This window comes from Alosa sapidissima, chromosome 9 (assembly GCF_018492685.1).
Source record: "Alosa sapidissima isolate fAloSap1 chromosome 9, fAloSap1.pri, whole genome shotgun sequence".
Taxonomy (NCBI): Eukaryota; Metazoa; Chordata; class Actinopteri; order Clupeiformes; family Clupeidae; genus Alosa; species Alosa sapidissima.
Window position 1 is genome coordinate 32354685 of NC_055965.1, and position 16488 is coordinate 32371172.

Genomic DNA, 16488 nt, shown 5'->3' on the forward strand with positions numbered 1-16488 from the left:
ATACAATCTGGTGCAGAAAAGACATTGCCTGGATGGCAGTATATGTTCCTCAAAACCTGTATACATCATTCAGAATTGATTGTGCTTTGCCAAATGTGCAAGATGCCCATGCTGTAGCCACTAATGCTCCTCCACACCGTCATAGATGTTGGGTTTTGAGCTGAGCACAAGTTGGATAGCTTGGATACTTGGATAGGCCCTCTCCTCTCCTAGATGATTTCCAAAAAGAATGGCAAACTTTAATTGGTCTAACCACAGTGTTGTACTTTGCGATGACTGCAGACGGCGTGCAGCTGGTGAGTTTCTCCATCTCAACGTACCTGCTGTAGTAGTCTACAATGATGATGGAGTCTTGCGAATTCCATGTGAACAGGTTAGTTCCCACAACCTGCCTTGGTCTTTCTGGTATCTGTGCGATAGGAGTGGCTCTTTGGCGTCGGAGCTGCGTCGTTCCTGGCATATGTCACACCTTGCCACAGATGCTTCTATTTGTTTTCCCAATGCCGGGCCAGAAGAGGATGTCGCGAGCACGACTCCTGCTTTTCTCTGTGCCCATATGCCCGGTGTGTATACGGATGATCATATCAGCTCTGAGGGTGTGAGGGATGATGATTGTCTCACCTTTAAACAGTATGCCGTCCACGTCAGCGATTTCGTCCCTGTGGTTCCAATATTCTTAGATGTTGAGTGGACACTTCCTCCTGTCGTCGGGCCAACCTGATCTTGCGATGTTCCTGAGTGCGGTAAGCTGGGCATCTTGGGCTGTTGCCTCTCTGACTGACTTCCTGCAGCTTGGTCTTACTGGGACGTTGCCAGTGCTTAATTTGTAAAGTGGGAGGTGCCGGAGCGCAAAGGCGGGGTGGATCCGGCGACTCAAAACGGGGATTTGAGGTTACGGACCAACAACAAAAAAAACTGCGTACATAGCTCTGACTAAAAAAAAATAAACAACGCGGTGTGTACACCAGGGTAATTTTTATTAACTTCAGAACTTCCAACACTGACAAAAAACAGCAATTATCCATTATCAAATTATTGAAAAAAAAACTAGACAAACACTCGCATAGGCCGAAATAAAAACATATAGACTATAGTATGCTATGCTATATGCGTACACCTCCCCCCAATCAAAACACATCGGAACTGACGCATAATATGACACAAAGAGGGAGCGAGAGACACAAACACTCACGCGCACACACACACACAAGCGCACAAACACACACACACACACACAAGCGCGCGCACACACACACACACACACAAGCGCACACACACGCACACACACACACAAGCGCGCACACACACACACACACACACAAGCGCGCACACACACACACACACTCAAGCGCACATACACACACACACACACAAGCGCACAAACACACACACACACACACACACACACAAGCGCACACACACGCACACACACACACAAGCGCGCACACACACACAAACACACACACACAAGCGCGCACACACACACACACACTCAAGCGCACATACACACACGCACGCACGCACGCACGCACGCACACACACACACACACACTCACGCGCACACACACACACACACACACACAAGCGCGCACACAGACCGGGAAAACAGGAGGGGAACCAACAAAACAGTCCAACAAGGGGCTAATAGCCTCGGCGCTAAAGTATGCTATATATTGCAATGATGACCACCCACACCCAGCAATCAATGATCAACTAGATACAGCGTGGAAGCACTATTTCTTCCTACCGTGGCCTAGGCCTACAGCCTCCAGACCCCCGGCCTCCATTACCCTGCTTCTTTCTCTACACCTATGTCCTTTAGAAATCCATGACCTCACGTAAGGAAAGGGGTTGAACCGGGCAAGTGGCGGGCCGACAAGGCAAATGGGGAGGAGATGGTAGAGGTGCCTCTATCTGGAAAGTCTACTGAACAAAATATTTGGAGAGAGCAAGCCCTGGAGAAAGTGTACAGCAACAACAAGCAATAAACCCATATGTCAATGGCTGGATGACTGTAACAGATGATTCAGCATTTTTTGCTTTACTGAGCATTATTGGCTGATTTGTCAGTACATGTGTCAAATCAAATTTAAAACATTAACATGTAAATGCAGTATCATACTGTAGTACACACACATTTGACATTGAATAATTAAAGCCCTGATGACATTCCGCCGGCTATCGATGCAAAACTGCTGGCAGAGCGTCTCAACTTCTCTCTCCCCGAACAGCACGTCACCCTCCTGTGGCCAATATTGTGGATAAAGCACTTTCAAATCCTCGATTAGCTTGTTGTATTCTGTTTGGTCTTTCCCCTATTTCTAAAGACTAATACGAAAGATATCAACATTGAACACTACACAAACAGTAATTTATTTATTTTTCGTTTAGGCGATTTATTTTTTATATTGACGTAAGAGTTGACGGATCCAATAAAAAAGGTTCCGGATCCAACGTCGGAGGTGCCGGAACATGTTCCGGCGTGTTAAGCCCTGGACGTTGCTGATGAGCGTGTGCTGTGCACCTGTGCCTCTAACCCTTCTGGTCATTGTGGAAAAGCTTTTACAACATCCACAGAACGTAGACTGCACATGCTCACACACTCTGAAGAAAAGCCTCATAAATGTGACCAATGTGGACGAAGTTTTTTAGTCAGATCAAATCTTAATGCCCATATGATGACACACACTGGAGAAAAGCCTCATAAATGTGACCAATGTGGAAGAACCTTTTCAAAGAGATCAAATCTTAATATCCATATGATGACGCACACTGGAGAGAAGCCTCACATATGTGCCCAGTGTGGAAAAGGTTTTGCACTAATTCCATATCTTAAAACCCATATGTTAGTACACACTGGAGAGAAACCACATGTATGTGTCCAGTGTGGAAAAGCGTTTTTCACAAATTGCACATCTTAAAACCCACATGCTAAAACACACTGGTGAGAAGCCTTATAAATGTCACACAGTTAAAAAAAATATATACACCCCTGGGTAGGCTATAGGCCACTCACACTTGCTTAAATAAAAAAAACGAGCCCATTTCTGTGCTGTTTTGGTTTCATCTGGAATTATAAGAAAATGTCCCTATGAGCCTATTTTATTATGAGGCAGATTTAGCCCACTGTTAGAAGCAATAGGAGACTGGTTGGGTAAAAAAAAAAACATCTAAAAATTGATGTAATTTGCATTGTACTGTCGGCACTTTTTCTTACTATCCGCCATGTTCGTTTGTGTTGTTTTATTAAAGATGAAGACGTCACAGTGAATTGTGTACATTTTTATTGGTTATTGAACTGTTAAGCCGCAAACTTGGGTTATGTTTATCGGCGTTACTATAGAGATGACGATATCTGGGGCTGGGGGACATGAGTCCGGGCGTGTGCAGGCCCAAACTGCACTGTATGACCACTGAGCATAGATAAACAGTAAAATGTAGCTGGGACGGTAGAGGGGTTAGAAACCCATGAATGAAAATAGCCTATTTATTTCAGGTAGCCTATTTTTTCACCAAAAATATGTGAAGACCATGAAAGTTTAAAATTAAAAAAATAAAAAAAAACTCTCACGTTCCCAGCACCCCCCTAGGTTGTATGAACGCCCCCCAGAAACCCTACACTAGAGAGAAGCCTTATAAATGTGCCCAGTGTGAAAATGCCTTTAGAACAGCCGCACAACTAAAACGTTACATGCGTATACACACTGGAGAGAAAACCCTCCCGAATTACATTTGGTAAAGTTGACTAAAAACATGTAGCCTGGCTAACGTCAGACCTCATCTCATTGAGATGGGGTCTGGGAACTAGACGTTCGTTTTCTCGTATTTGAAACGTGGTTTACGAATGCCCAGAGCCTATCAAATGTGTCTATCAAATGCATCTGTACGTAGCTCATAACGGCTTCGTTGTGTCATCATCGTCTTGCTGCCCTCCCTCCGTTCTGTGATTGGTCCCCGAGGCGAAAATTTGCTCCATGGAATCCAGACTGCCTAGCAGCGTGAATAAAATTGCGCGCGTAAGGCAGCATGGGAAAACCCAGGTATAACAAATTGTCTTTTGATGATTCATTGTACTCTCACAATGAAAGGAAAGAGCAGCGGCGATTGGCACAATGTCTTCACAACACACCTCATTATTGGCTCAATATATTCACAACACACCTCATTATTGGCTCAATGTACTCACAACACAGCACATGATTGGCTCAATATATTCACATGTCGACATTTTGCCGCGGAAGGGGTGTGATATGTGTAGACAACTGCCATGTTGATGCTACAAACTAACCCCATGCATTTCTATGGAGGATTTTTGAGTGCTGTGTCTCCTCATTAGAAAGACTCTGTCTAAACTTTATAGAAAAACCGTGGGGTGAGTCACAGAGGAGAATGTGGACCTAGGAATTTCGACTATCTGGGGAGATTTTGTGAAGACTTAATTTTATGTGTTAAATCCCTTGCTTTGTATTTTCAAACTTTATAGGTTGTCACAGGAGAATTTGCTGTTTTATTGACAAAGGGAGGCTTAAGAAGGTATTACAGGTAGGAGTGCCAATAATTGTGAGTGACGTTTTATTTTTCTCAAAATAAATTTGCTTCCCTTCAAGGTTGTAGTACGGTGTGTTGTGTAATCCCACTGGATTTTCTTGTAAAATTGTTTTTTTTTGTGTGTGTGTGCATATTTTGCTAGTATAGAGTCTAAGAAACAATATATTTTTTTGTCTTTAAATTTTCACAATCCATTTTCACACTTACATGACATCATCATTTATATAATGCATAATTAAGACTGGGACAACTATCCCTTGGGGGTCAAATGTGAGAAAACACTGATAAAGAGGGTATTTTGCCTAATTTTTGGTTGCTGATTCTGGGATGCGTTTCCCGTACAACTACGGAGGTTAGCTTTTTACTAACGTGGTACGATGCATCGTTCAACTAACCAACATGTAAGTTACGACTGTTTCCCAAAACTGTCGTACTTACATAGTACTTTGTTAGTTTGAACCATGTTGGTTTCAACCAACATAGTTCAGACTACAATGGTTGCAGATGTGTTCGGAGAATGTCGGGCTATGTCGGTTAGAGCCGAACGCATGAAGTCACGTAAAAGTAATGAAATTTGACATTGCATGACGTTTCCTGGGCCCAGCAGTTATAATATCATTAACAATAATAATAATAATAATAATGATAATACTTATTACAACAATAGGCAGTAATTTCAATAGGCCCTAGGCTATGTATGCTTTTAAAAAAAATATATATTAGGCTATTAATAATAATAATAGGCATAATAATAATAATTTTAATAATAACGTCACAGTCTATTGAACGTAGCCTACTAATTAGCCTAATCAGTGAAGCATAAATCGCCAACCGAGCAAATGTGAACAAATAAGTTACACATTTAATGAAACACACCGAATAGCCTACATATAGGCTAAATACTGGCCAATATTTTCATTTGTTATAGCGTGAGAAGGTGGCGTGAAAGGATAGACCTCTGCATTTCGGATATTGTAGTCGTAGGTTCGGGCCTGGATAATGATCAATTAACAATGGTGTTGGAATCTTGGATAGGCTCAATCACTAAATATTCCTATGATCGTTTAGAACCTGTAGTCCTAGTTTTAACTACTGATTGGAGACCATATGCTTACTAGCCTAGGCTTAGTATAAATGTATATTATGTTCTATGAAAATTGGCATGGTTAGATTAGATTCAACTTTATTGTCATTGTGCAGAGCACAAGTACAAATACAACCAAATACAGTTTGCATCTAACCAGAAGTGCCAAAAAGGCAGAAAAGTGCAATGTGATATATAAAGTATAGACAGGTGGTGCATAGACAGGACAAGAAATATAGTGCAGTGTAGACAGTAGTATACAGTTGGTTTGCAGAAGGTGGTTTAGAGCAGAGGTTCCCAAACTGTGAGGCGCGCCTCCCCTGGGGGGCGCCAAATAATTTGAGGGGAGGCGCGGAAGGTTGAAAGAAGGAAAAACGTTTATTTCATGTTAGAACTATCTATGGGTTTTTTTTTCAATGATTATGTAATTTTCAACATTATAAAATCTAAATAAATAACAGGAGAGATGTATACTAAATCTTTGGGATAGTGGAAAGTATTATTGATCCCTATCCTGAGTGAGAATGTATTGTGCCAAACTTCATAACGTAATTTAGCAACAGTGCCGCCAGCCGAGCTAGCTGCAAGTTACCAGTGAACGGTAACTTGCAGCTTGGAGCTCGAGCTCCAAGCGGATTTGTACACACAGCCTTACAGCACTGTTTACAGCTCTTCGAGTCACGGTAAAATGTATTTTTTGGTATAGCTAATTTAGATAAACGTATGATGTGGGTGCTTGGCTTGGTTTGTATTGAAATGGTTTGGTTTGTATAGAAATGAATATTAAGTGACAGATACAAGTAAGAGGTTGGACATACGTGACGGTAATATGTGACGTTCCGATAGCTAACTTAAAATGGACAGATTTGTCACATTTTATCGCTGCACGGCCCGAGCCTGATATGGGCAACAAAGCCAAACGTCGAAAATATGATGAAAACTCATTGCATTGCATAGCATAGCACCAATTTAAGTGGCTTAACTGAAGTGAATATCATTATTTGAAAATGATTGGGGGGGGGGGGCGCGGAGGTGTCACTGTTTTCAGAGGGGAGGCCCACATTGATGGAGTTTGGGAACCCATGGTTTAGAGTAATATAAATGAAATATAAATATGTGCAGTATGTTACCTTACAGTAAGAGCAGAATAAATATGGATATGTAATATGAACAATGTTGAACAACATGTTGTTGTGTAAGTGCTTTGGGTTTCACTCTGTTCTAAAAGCGCTATATAAATGAATACTTTACTTTATGATTGCCCTTCATTTCACTGGAATATTTTCATGCCTTTATGCAGCATTTTTCCAATGTTGCCCTTGTTATGTGTTTTTATTGTGACACTGAAAACTGAATACTGTTACCACACACAAGTATTTCATGATATTTTAAATGCACAGATACAGTTTTTTTTACCATTACTTTTCATCCATTGTAGTTATGAAGTTGTGTGTTGAATCACAACCACAAAATGACAGTTCACATAGCACAAATGTTTCAATGCTCAAATGGTTGAAGGATCTGCACCAGCTGTACACACACACACACACACACAGTGTTACTGTAGGTGCTGCTCATGTTGTTGCCTTCTGCTGCTGAGATAGTAGCAAAGTCTATACTGTTGTTTTCAAATGCATGTCTATATTCCCTGAGTGCACTGACATTTCAAGACCTACTTTATTCCATCAACCCCCTATGATAATACAAGCATGTCAACTGCTCCATCTAGGAGCCCAACAGCGAGGCAGAGGCGCGGTACAACAACGCCCATAGCCGGACCCGCGTTGTTGTGGAGAGGGCCCTGGGCATGTGGAAAGGTGTTTGAGCAAATCCGCTGGTGGCCTGAAGCTCCATCCTGCAAAGGCGTGCAGTGTAGTTTTGGTGTCGGCGCTTCTGCAACATGGCCCTTCAGGATCACATCCCACTGCCGGCTGATGAGGAGCTGTTAGTGGAGGAGGTGGAAGAGGTCATTCCAGTGGCTGCTGCACACCTTCCTGCTGGCCTGGAAGCACACTGAACACCCAAACCCCTCAATTCCCTGGCACATTCCCTGTTTTTCCCCCCGTTTGTTTATGTTTTTTACATTTCTTTTAGTTTGGTGGGGGTGAGGGGGTAAATGTACTTAACTTTCCCACCATCACTTTCTACCCATGATCCCTCCCACACACACACACACACACACACACACACACACACACACACACACACGTTTCCTATGAGCCATGACATCAAAATACATACACAGATTGAAAGGTCACAAAGCAAAGGCAACTTACCATTTTTCCGCCTCCCATGACAGGCCTACCCATACCTGGGCCATGAAGGACAAGTTAACCAGTGGAAATCATGTCACATTTTGACACTGACCGCAGCACTCTGCATCCTCACTTATCCGCCAAGTCCCAGAGGTCTTAAAGTTCTCCAAGCGAGAGGCTACTCAACTTCACAGCAGCATTCTCCAATGACATTGTACCAACATAATTCAGCTATGTGTTCAAATATCAAGATCATATAATAACTAAGAGTAGCCTAACTTATACACCCGCTAAACATAGCTTGTGATCACTCACTCCACAGGGATGCTCACCTCACACCCATCGACTCAGTCTTGAACCCCTGACCTCTCTCATGTAAAGCTCACACGCTACAGTCTCTGCCACAGCACAGTCAAAGATTCTATAGTTAACTAAGATGAATCATAAGACGATTCACCAATGGAACGAAATGGCACTAGTTCCGGACTCCTAAATAGGCGTGTCAAAACATAAACTTTTCTCTGAATAAGCAATAATAACATATACATATAATTTTGTATACTATTTTACAGTCATTGTTTGTGTGTGATGCCAATGAAACACTCTTTCAGACACGGAATGAATAATTTCATTTTGCCCCGTTAACCGCGCTAGCTAGCTAGCTAGCTAACGTTAGCACAGTAAACGGAAAGTGAATGGGAATGTTCGCTAGCTAGCTAGCAGCTAAGAACTTTGGTTAAACTTATATATTCTTGCAAACAAACCTGAAGTAACATATGTTCAGCAACTTTGTGATAGTCTACTAGTTCTAGCAAAAAATATGTTAGGTTAGTTTATCAACCATCTCTGAGTTTAGAGCCTCTGAGAACAGGTGGCTGTGCACAAGAGCTTTGAGGAGACAGTGACAGATCACGAACAAAGCTATTTTTGTCTTTATTTGTTTCGTTGGAAAATACAATTTCAATGTCGGAATGTTAGGGAGACAGGTGGCTTCTAGAAAATGGGTTCAAAACTTACATTGCTGAATGTAGGGCTAAGGGATTGGTCATATTCAGTGAAAATGTTCATTTCTCCCATAGGAATACATAGACACTGGACCTCCCGCTAGACTCCTAAATGGGCGTGACAGCTTAGAACCCCACGTCACAACGTGCCAGAATTTACCCTCTTATGAATCGCCTCGCTTTATCAACCGTCTCTGGCACAGTCACTTCACCACATCATAATGGGCTGTAGAGTCCATATACCGTTAGCTATGTGTATGATTAGCAGATGCTTCATCCAGACACACTTAACATACGACTACAATGTAACGTTATCCTTTTATAACAATTACAATGCTAGCCTCACATAACAATACCGTTGGCATTCAAAAGCTTTATCACCAGATAACTTAACGGGTGTTCGAAAGAATCTGTGCTGACACATTAGCATTAGGCTACATGTAAATTCACGAATAATAACAACACAAATGATTGTGGTCACCATAACACTTCACCACAGGCCGCTCTGTTGTAGGCTAACTCCACAACACTTCACTTTCCACTGTACCACATAACGTTGTCCAGTAATGTGCAGTTGTAGCCTCCAGCATTGCTATGGTATGGTATCCCACAGCAATGTTATGGGATCGTTTAATGGCTACCTCTCATCCATCTGTCCGCTGAGTCTTCCGTCATCAGGGTTACGTCGTCTCCAGCAACTATGGTTCTTACTACATACTACAGGTTGAGAGGTGTAGCTGTAACTACACAACTTGACGATAGTGGTTGCGAACGTTAGTTGCTACTATGGTTTTGGGAAACACTGACGCAGTGTCACGATGCATCGTACTATGTAAGTTCCACCACCATAGTTCACACTATCGTTTTGGGGAACAGTTGTGTCGTACTTACATAGTTGCAACCATGTTAGTTGCTACTGTAGTTAGCAACGATGCTTTTGGGTAACGCACCCCTGAATATCATATTTACTTAACTGATTTTTTTTTTGTTTTAAACCTGCTAATTAGCATTTGCGGCCTAAAACTGGCTTCCATAGGCAACATAGAACGGGTGAATAGGGTAAAAAATGTAACTCCTTGATATTCTTATGAAACTTTACTAGTTGATTATTTATGTAGAGACAATATTTTTTTGCATTACAAGTTTTCTGAAAATATATGTTTATGGATGTAATTTAACAATATCTCATTAATTATGCACATACATTTCAATTACAGACATCTGAATATTGGATAGTTAATATTGAATGTAGTCATGTTCAGATTTGCCTTCAGAACTTTTTCTGAATTCAGAGCCTTAAAAGAATGGCTTGTTCAAGCGTCAGTCCTAGGTTATGCCGATTTCATTTGGATGCAAGCCATGTAGGATTAGGGGCAGTTCTGTCACAGGAGAAGGATGGGTAACAGCGACCAATAGCCTTTGCTAGCCGGGGCTTGCGGCCAAGTGAGAGGAACATGTCAAATTATGAAACTCAAACTCCTTGCAGTCAAGTGGGCAATCACAAAAATGGCAAGTATCTCCTGGCAACAAGTTCATTGTGTACATTGACAACAATCCCCTCCTGCAAGTATCTCCTGGCAACAAGTTCATTGTGTACACTGACAACAATCCCCTCCTGCAAGTATCTCCTGGCAACAAGTTCATTGTGTACACTGACAACAATCCCCTCCTGCAGTCAGCGCTCTGGAACGAGGGGCAATTCGGTTTACAGCCTACCCATCCATGAAAAGGGTTAAAAGTGAAAAAGTGCATTAGCATACACTATATAAAAAGTATGCAATGTTAAGAATAATAAATAAACAAATAGATAAGTAAGGACTACAGCAGTCATACATCACCTGTCCAGCCAAACACACACACACTCACACTTCACCTGCCAGTGAGGGAACAAAGCATCAGAGTGCAAGAACCAGTAGTCAAAGTCTGCTTTATTGTCAATTTCTTCACATGTCAAGACATACAAAGAGATCGAAATTGCGTTTCCTACTATCCCACGGTGGAGACAAGACATATTTTACCAATTAGGTCCACAGACAAACATAACATTCAAGTAAACAATATAAAAAGTAAAAATAAGAAGGCACATACAATGAAGAAATAAGAGCAGCAAAATTTGGTAGAAATTGTGCAATTGTGCATACAGTAGACAGTCAATATAATAGTGCAAAAGTCAGCCCAATAAATGGCTGAGGTAGTTTTGTTTGACCTAAGTATGCAAGTGGCATAGTGGTGCAAGTTATGTAATAGCAGCAGAAGTGTTCAGGACAACAGGACAACAACAACAAGTTGCAAGTGTGCAAGTGGAGTAGTGCAAGGCAGCCATTTTGGGTCTAAAAGTCAAAGGATGTTATGTAGCTGAGGGGGGAGAGAGTTCAGGATCCTAACAGCCTGGTGCATGAAGCTGTTGGTGAGTCTGGTGGTGCGGGAGCGCAGGCTTCTGTACCTCTTCCCAGAGGGCAGTAGATCAAACAAATTGTGAGCGGGGTGACTTGCATCTCTCACAATTTTGGTCGCCTTGCGGGTGAGGTGGGAGGTGTAAATGTCCTTCAGGGAGGGGAGAGAAGCACCAATAATCCTTCCAGCTGTGTTCACTATGCGCATTGTTGTAGTTATGTGCATTCTTTTAACAGTCTTATATGATGTTCATTTAACAGTCTTATAGGGAATGAATGAGTTGGCATAGTTTCACGTATTGGCACATAGTACCGCCGACCTGACTGCATGATTTCAATTTATTACTGAGTACATTATTTGGTTGGCACGATATTCTCTCTGCTTTCTTAACCACCTGTGTTTTCCAGAGAGAACAGAGATCTGCTAACTAGTTCCTGTTCCTGGCTCTTCCCATCTTTCCTCAGCCATTAATCTGATGAGCACATTCTGGTCTGTGTGTGCGTGTATGTGTGTGTGTGTGTGTGTGTGTGTGTGTCCAGGTCTTGTAGGCCATTTAAGTCAGTGCCTTAGTGGCAGAAGTTCTGACTGTCTGGAGAGAACCAACTCCATGTACATTTTAATGAATGTAAATAAAGACAGTTTATTTTTGGAACCACGCCTCTGGTTTTCTGTGACCACAAACCTGTGTTGCCTGGTTGAGCTTCACGTAACATATTAAAAAAGTTCAAGTGATTGAATATTCTGAGGGGCAGGGCCTCAGATGGCGTAGTCGACATGTTACAATATAGAGCTAACCTCCCACTTGCTACACATATTTTTATTTGTTAGTCTCCAGTTTTCATCAGAAAGTGACAAATCTGCAAGCGGCCACATCTGTCAAAGCATAATCTGATGACATGTCATCAACGCATTTAACGCGTTGCCATTTAACACCATGCATCAGCATGAAAATGTGCCGATTGTCTTACATCCTTTTGGCATTTGTCAGTATCCTTCTCATTCACAAAAATATATTGGTCAAGAGAAAATTCAACATTCAATCAATATTTTCTAGGGGTATAAATATAAGACTTATTGGAATAAACTGTATGTTATAGTTGGTTTATGGTATTGTAACGCCGGTGCACAAGACATTGTTAGCGTTCTCCCACGCAGGGCATGCTGGGATACGGGAGCGAACAATTGGGGGTTTATGTCTGTATTTCTCCTTAGTTATGAGTGTAATGTTAGCGTCTTTATTGTAACATGTTTCCCTTTTAGTTCTCCCTCGTGTGTGATCCTTTTTGTGTGGGGGGCTACGTCCTCCCCTGTATGTGTAGTGTGTGTGTGTACTTGACGTGCTCTGTGTGCATTGTGTACTGTGTCTGTGTCTCTGCTCTCTTTCTCAGCTAATAAACCTTTTGATTGGACAACTGTGTGTGTTGCTATCAAATCGTCACAGTATTAACCCTTAAAGGAGTACCGTCACACCGGTGTGACGGGAATGTTGGGAAATTAACATTCTAAAGAATATCTGAGTTCATTGAATTCAACATAGAATTTTAGAACCTTCAATTGTTGCGGAACTTAGAATGTTCAAAAACCTACACCTTTAAGGGTTAAGGATTTATCTATGATGAATTATTTCTAGTTTGCAAATTAAAATGCTTTGGACAATCAAATAGATTATTAAAAATGATATGAATATATGCTTACTTGTGTTGAAATTAGGCTTCTCTAAAAACATCAATTAAATAATTTATTTGATAACTCTGAGAAACAGTGTCATCTAGGCAAACCCCTGGCACACAGAGAAACAGAGATCTTGTGACGTGTGTTCACTAACCCCAGATTGGTCACGTGCATGAAACGATTTCCATCAAGACAAATAACAGCATCCATCCATTCATGAAATGAAATGAATCCAAATCAAAATGCCTGCAGTAACACTCCATTCCAGGTGGTGGAAGTATTGCATAGTTGTCTGCCAATATTTGCCAACCACGGTGCACGAGGCAGAAAGTTCCAAAATCCACAGATTCTGATATCTAAGTGTTCTCATATCTAAGTGCTAAGGGTTCAAGAATGCTCAGTTTTGTGAAAATAAACACGGTTTCACATCTTATTCAACATAAAATCAGATCACCTACCTCCGTGTGTGGAGCAGCGGACTTGCTTTAGGTAGGCTCGTTTAATGTCTAACTAACTTGGCGACATTGTTAGACCCAATAACAGTTGTCGTTACTCAAAGTGATTGATTCAAGTAGCCTAAGCCAAGTAGCCATAAGCAATACGACATACAGCAAAACGGCAACAGGTCATGTTGTTTTTGTGTATTTTATTTAAAGCGAAACATGATCTTTAATGGCAACCTTTTGTTTTTGTGGTGTTCTGACTATAGAAAACTTTGGATGGGATCATCTTTGGTCCGTTGGGAACATGGATCTCGGACTTTCGTTTAGTTCTGGCTGTAACGTTACTGACACGCGGCAGCTTGACCAACTGGGCGTGATGGTGAAAGAAGAAGATATAAAAGAGGAGGAATATGGTCATATGATTTCATGTCCAGATGAAGATGAAAAGCCCTTTGCAGAGCTTCACTGTAAAACTGAAACAGACGTCACAGAGTCCAACGTTACTTACAATGAAACACAACAGACAACCGCGGAGATTGAAGTGAAGATTGAAGATGATAAACAAGAACACGATTATCTGCTGGGAAGTAAGTCCTTTCAGATCCTCCTTCTGGATGTGAATCCCTTGTAACCATGTTTATAAAAACAGTATATTAATGATGATCTTAGCAACCACAGGAAAGATTGTTGTTGTGTAACCTGAATCAAAGTTTCTTTTCTCAATATCAGCTCATTAGTAAAAGGCAGTCTTGGGTTCAAAGACCTCAACCAATTAGTAGGCTATGCTGTTAAAGGAAAATTCCTGCTCTTTTCCCTTCACACCGTAAAATCCTCAAATTATGGCTTTATTTACTTAGGGCCTGTCCACACGGAGACGCTTTTTGGGTTAAACGCAGAGGTTTTGCTTCGTCTTGGCCGAGCGTCCAAACGAATCCTGTAAACGCACTGCCCGAAACAGCACTTTTTTGAAACCTGGTCCCAGAGTGGAAAAATCTGAAACCGTAGCCCTTTTGAATTCGTTTGGACAGCGAAACTGCACATCCTACTTGTGTATCGATGATGTCATCGCCACACCTCAGCTGCCCTGGACTTGACACTTATAGTATTGCCTAACAATACTAGCTACCACAGGTTACTCTATACAACCACAGGTGGCAGTGTGGTGACTCTATATAAAACATATTGATGTCAATGGGGCATTTTGCCCATGTTCAGGGTGGATAATAAAAAAGAAAGATTTGCATAAGACAAGTCAAATTGGTGTTTTCAAAAAGAAGGGATCATTGAGAATAAGGGAAAACATATTTAAAAATTCTTTGTATATTCCCACAAGGTGTTTGGGTGCTCTGAAAATGATAACCAAAATGATTTTTCAGACTTGTGAGGTCTGCTGTTCAGACCCTGAAGGGATTTATTTTCTGTTCATTGCTTTTTGTGAGAGTGTTTCTACTTATCTCAGTAAGGAAAATAAATCAAGAGCCTATGTTGAGTACAAATATGTCTTCTGAAGGCTTAAACAGAGCCCAGCCAAAAACTCCAATAAAATTTGTATCAACTTTGAGGGACAGCTATGACCATGCAGGATTATCCAGACCAAACGTGACGATTTTGTTACATACTATTCCTATTTATGTACCACCAAGCATGGTTTAGTTCTTGCGCTGTGGGCTTGTGAACTTTGACAAAAAAAAGAGGCTGGACAAAATCGACACCCCCCTCCCCCTGTAAAACTGGCTGTATCTTGGAAAGTATTGATCTTACATAAGAGTAATTTTACAGTGTGTCTCCTGGGTAACATAGGTACACCTGTTAATTTTTTCAGAATTTTTTGAGACCTAAGTGCGTGGGCCCTGGTTGAACTGACGTGGAATGACCCAGTATTGCCTAACAATACTAGTTTTCATACATGACATTACCTACGATTACACTCCGTAGGATAAATATCACAACTGGTGCTGCGCAGCGCCGATAGCTTATGACTTGGTGGACTGAACACTGTTTTTCCTGGTGTTTTTTTTATGCATTCTAGCTACTGTCAGTGACGTGAGAGAACTAGGGAAGTTATTAGGGAAGTGCGGTGTAAGTTTACATTAATTTGTGCGTAGTGCCGGTGTCATTCATTCACTTACAACATAAATAAATGCATTCATAGTGAAGTCAGATATGAGTATACAAAGACGCTTAGAACTCATGTTAAGCCGATGGTAGCGCACTAAATGCGAATGCGCAATTTGATGCAGGCAAAAGTATTGACTGTTACTAACGAAGGTATTATAGCAATATTATAAATGTGGCGACGGAATAGCCTAGAACTTGGGTAGGCCTAGCGTTTAGTAGCCTAATTGGGTGATAGCCAAAACTAATGTGAATTGCGGACTATCCTACAACCAAAAAAAAGTAAAGGAGATTATTTGTACCTGCGTTAGCCAAATAAAGGACGGGACTGCACCCTTCACAAACCGTGAAAATGAAGTTTATTAGTTTTACAGTTGACAGTTCACCATCAGTCCACACAAACAATTCTGGTTTCCTTGCACTAGCCATTTCGTCATAGCCTATTCTGTCTGTTTGTATAGCCTACAGCGAGCAAGTTTTGGTCAATTTCTGTAAAGAAACAGAGCCACCTATAGGCCTGGGATATGAAGTAACGTGTTGAGTCGTGTTGAGATGGATCCGTTTGGACGCAAATATTCTTGATATGGTTCCAGGGAAGACGGATGAAAAAAAAGATCGGTTTGGTACGTGTGGACTAGGCCTTAGGCTGCGCAAAGCACAGGCCTTTTATTTGGGGCAGGCTTCGAGGCAGGCCTTTATTTTTTATTAGGCTTCTGTTGTAGAATTTTATTCTTAGAAATAGATAGATAGATCAGACAGACAAATTTCCTTGTTTTCATGATGGAAATGTCTTAAGTTTGACTCATTTTAAGTCAAATGATCTCATGAGAAAGGTAAGTCTCTTTATACTGAAAACAATACTAACTAGATTTTTTTAGATAAGCAGTTTTCACAGTGTACCAGATAATTGAATCACTAGATGTAGGACAAATGCCATTCTAAATCCATATTGTAACTAATTCTAATTATCTGTC

At 41.2% G+C, this 16488-nt stretch overlaps 2 protein-coding genes and 1 long non-coding RNA gene across 7 annotated transcripts in view; 1 reads left to right on the plus strand and 2 right to left on the minus strand.

Annotated features, from left to right (window-relative positions):
* Positions 1–16488, minus strand: part of LOC121718789 (zinc finger protein 708-like) — a 712111-nt gene that overhangs the window by 446439 nt on the left and 249184 nt on the right. The window lies entirely within an intron of this gene.
* LOC121718874 (gastrula zinc finger protein XlCGF57.1-like) overlaps positions 1–16488 on the plus strand; it is a 404172-nt gene that overhangs the window by 55862 nt on the left and 331822 nt on the right. The window lies entirely within an intron of this gene.
* LOC121719030 lies at positions 7172–9820 on the minus strand. Of its 2 annotated transcripts, none has more exons than XR_006034084.1 (3): positions 9783–9820; positions 7909–7943; positions 7172–7634 (listed from the first exon to the last, which is right to left on the minus strand). It is a non-coding gene; the product is annotated as an uncharacterized LOC121719030 (long non-coding RNA). The 2 variants fall into 2 exon arrangements; XR_006034083.1 differs by lacking the exon at positions 9783–9820 and adding an exon at positions 8220–8299.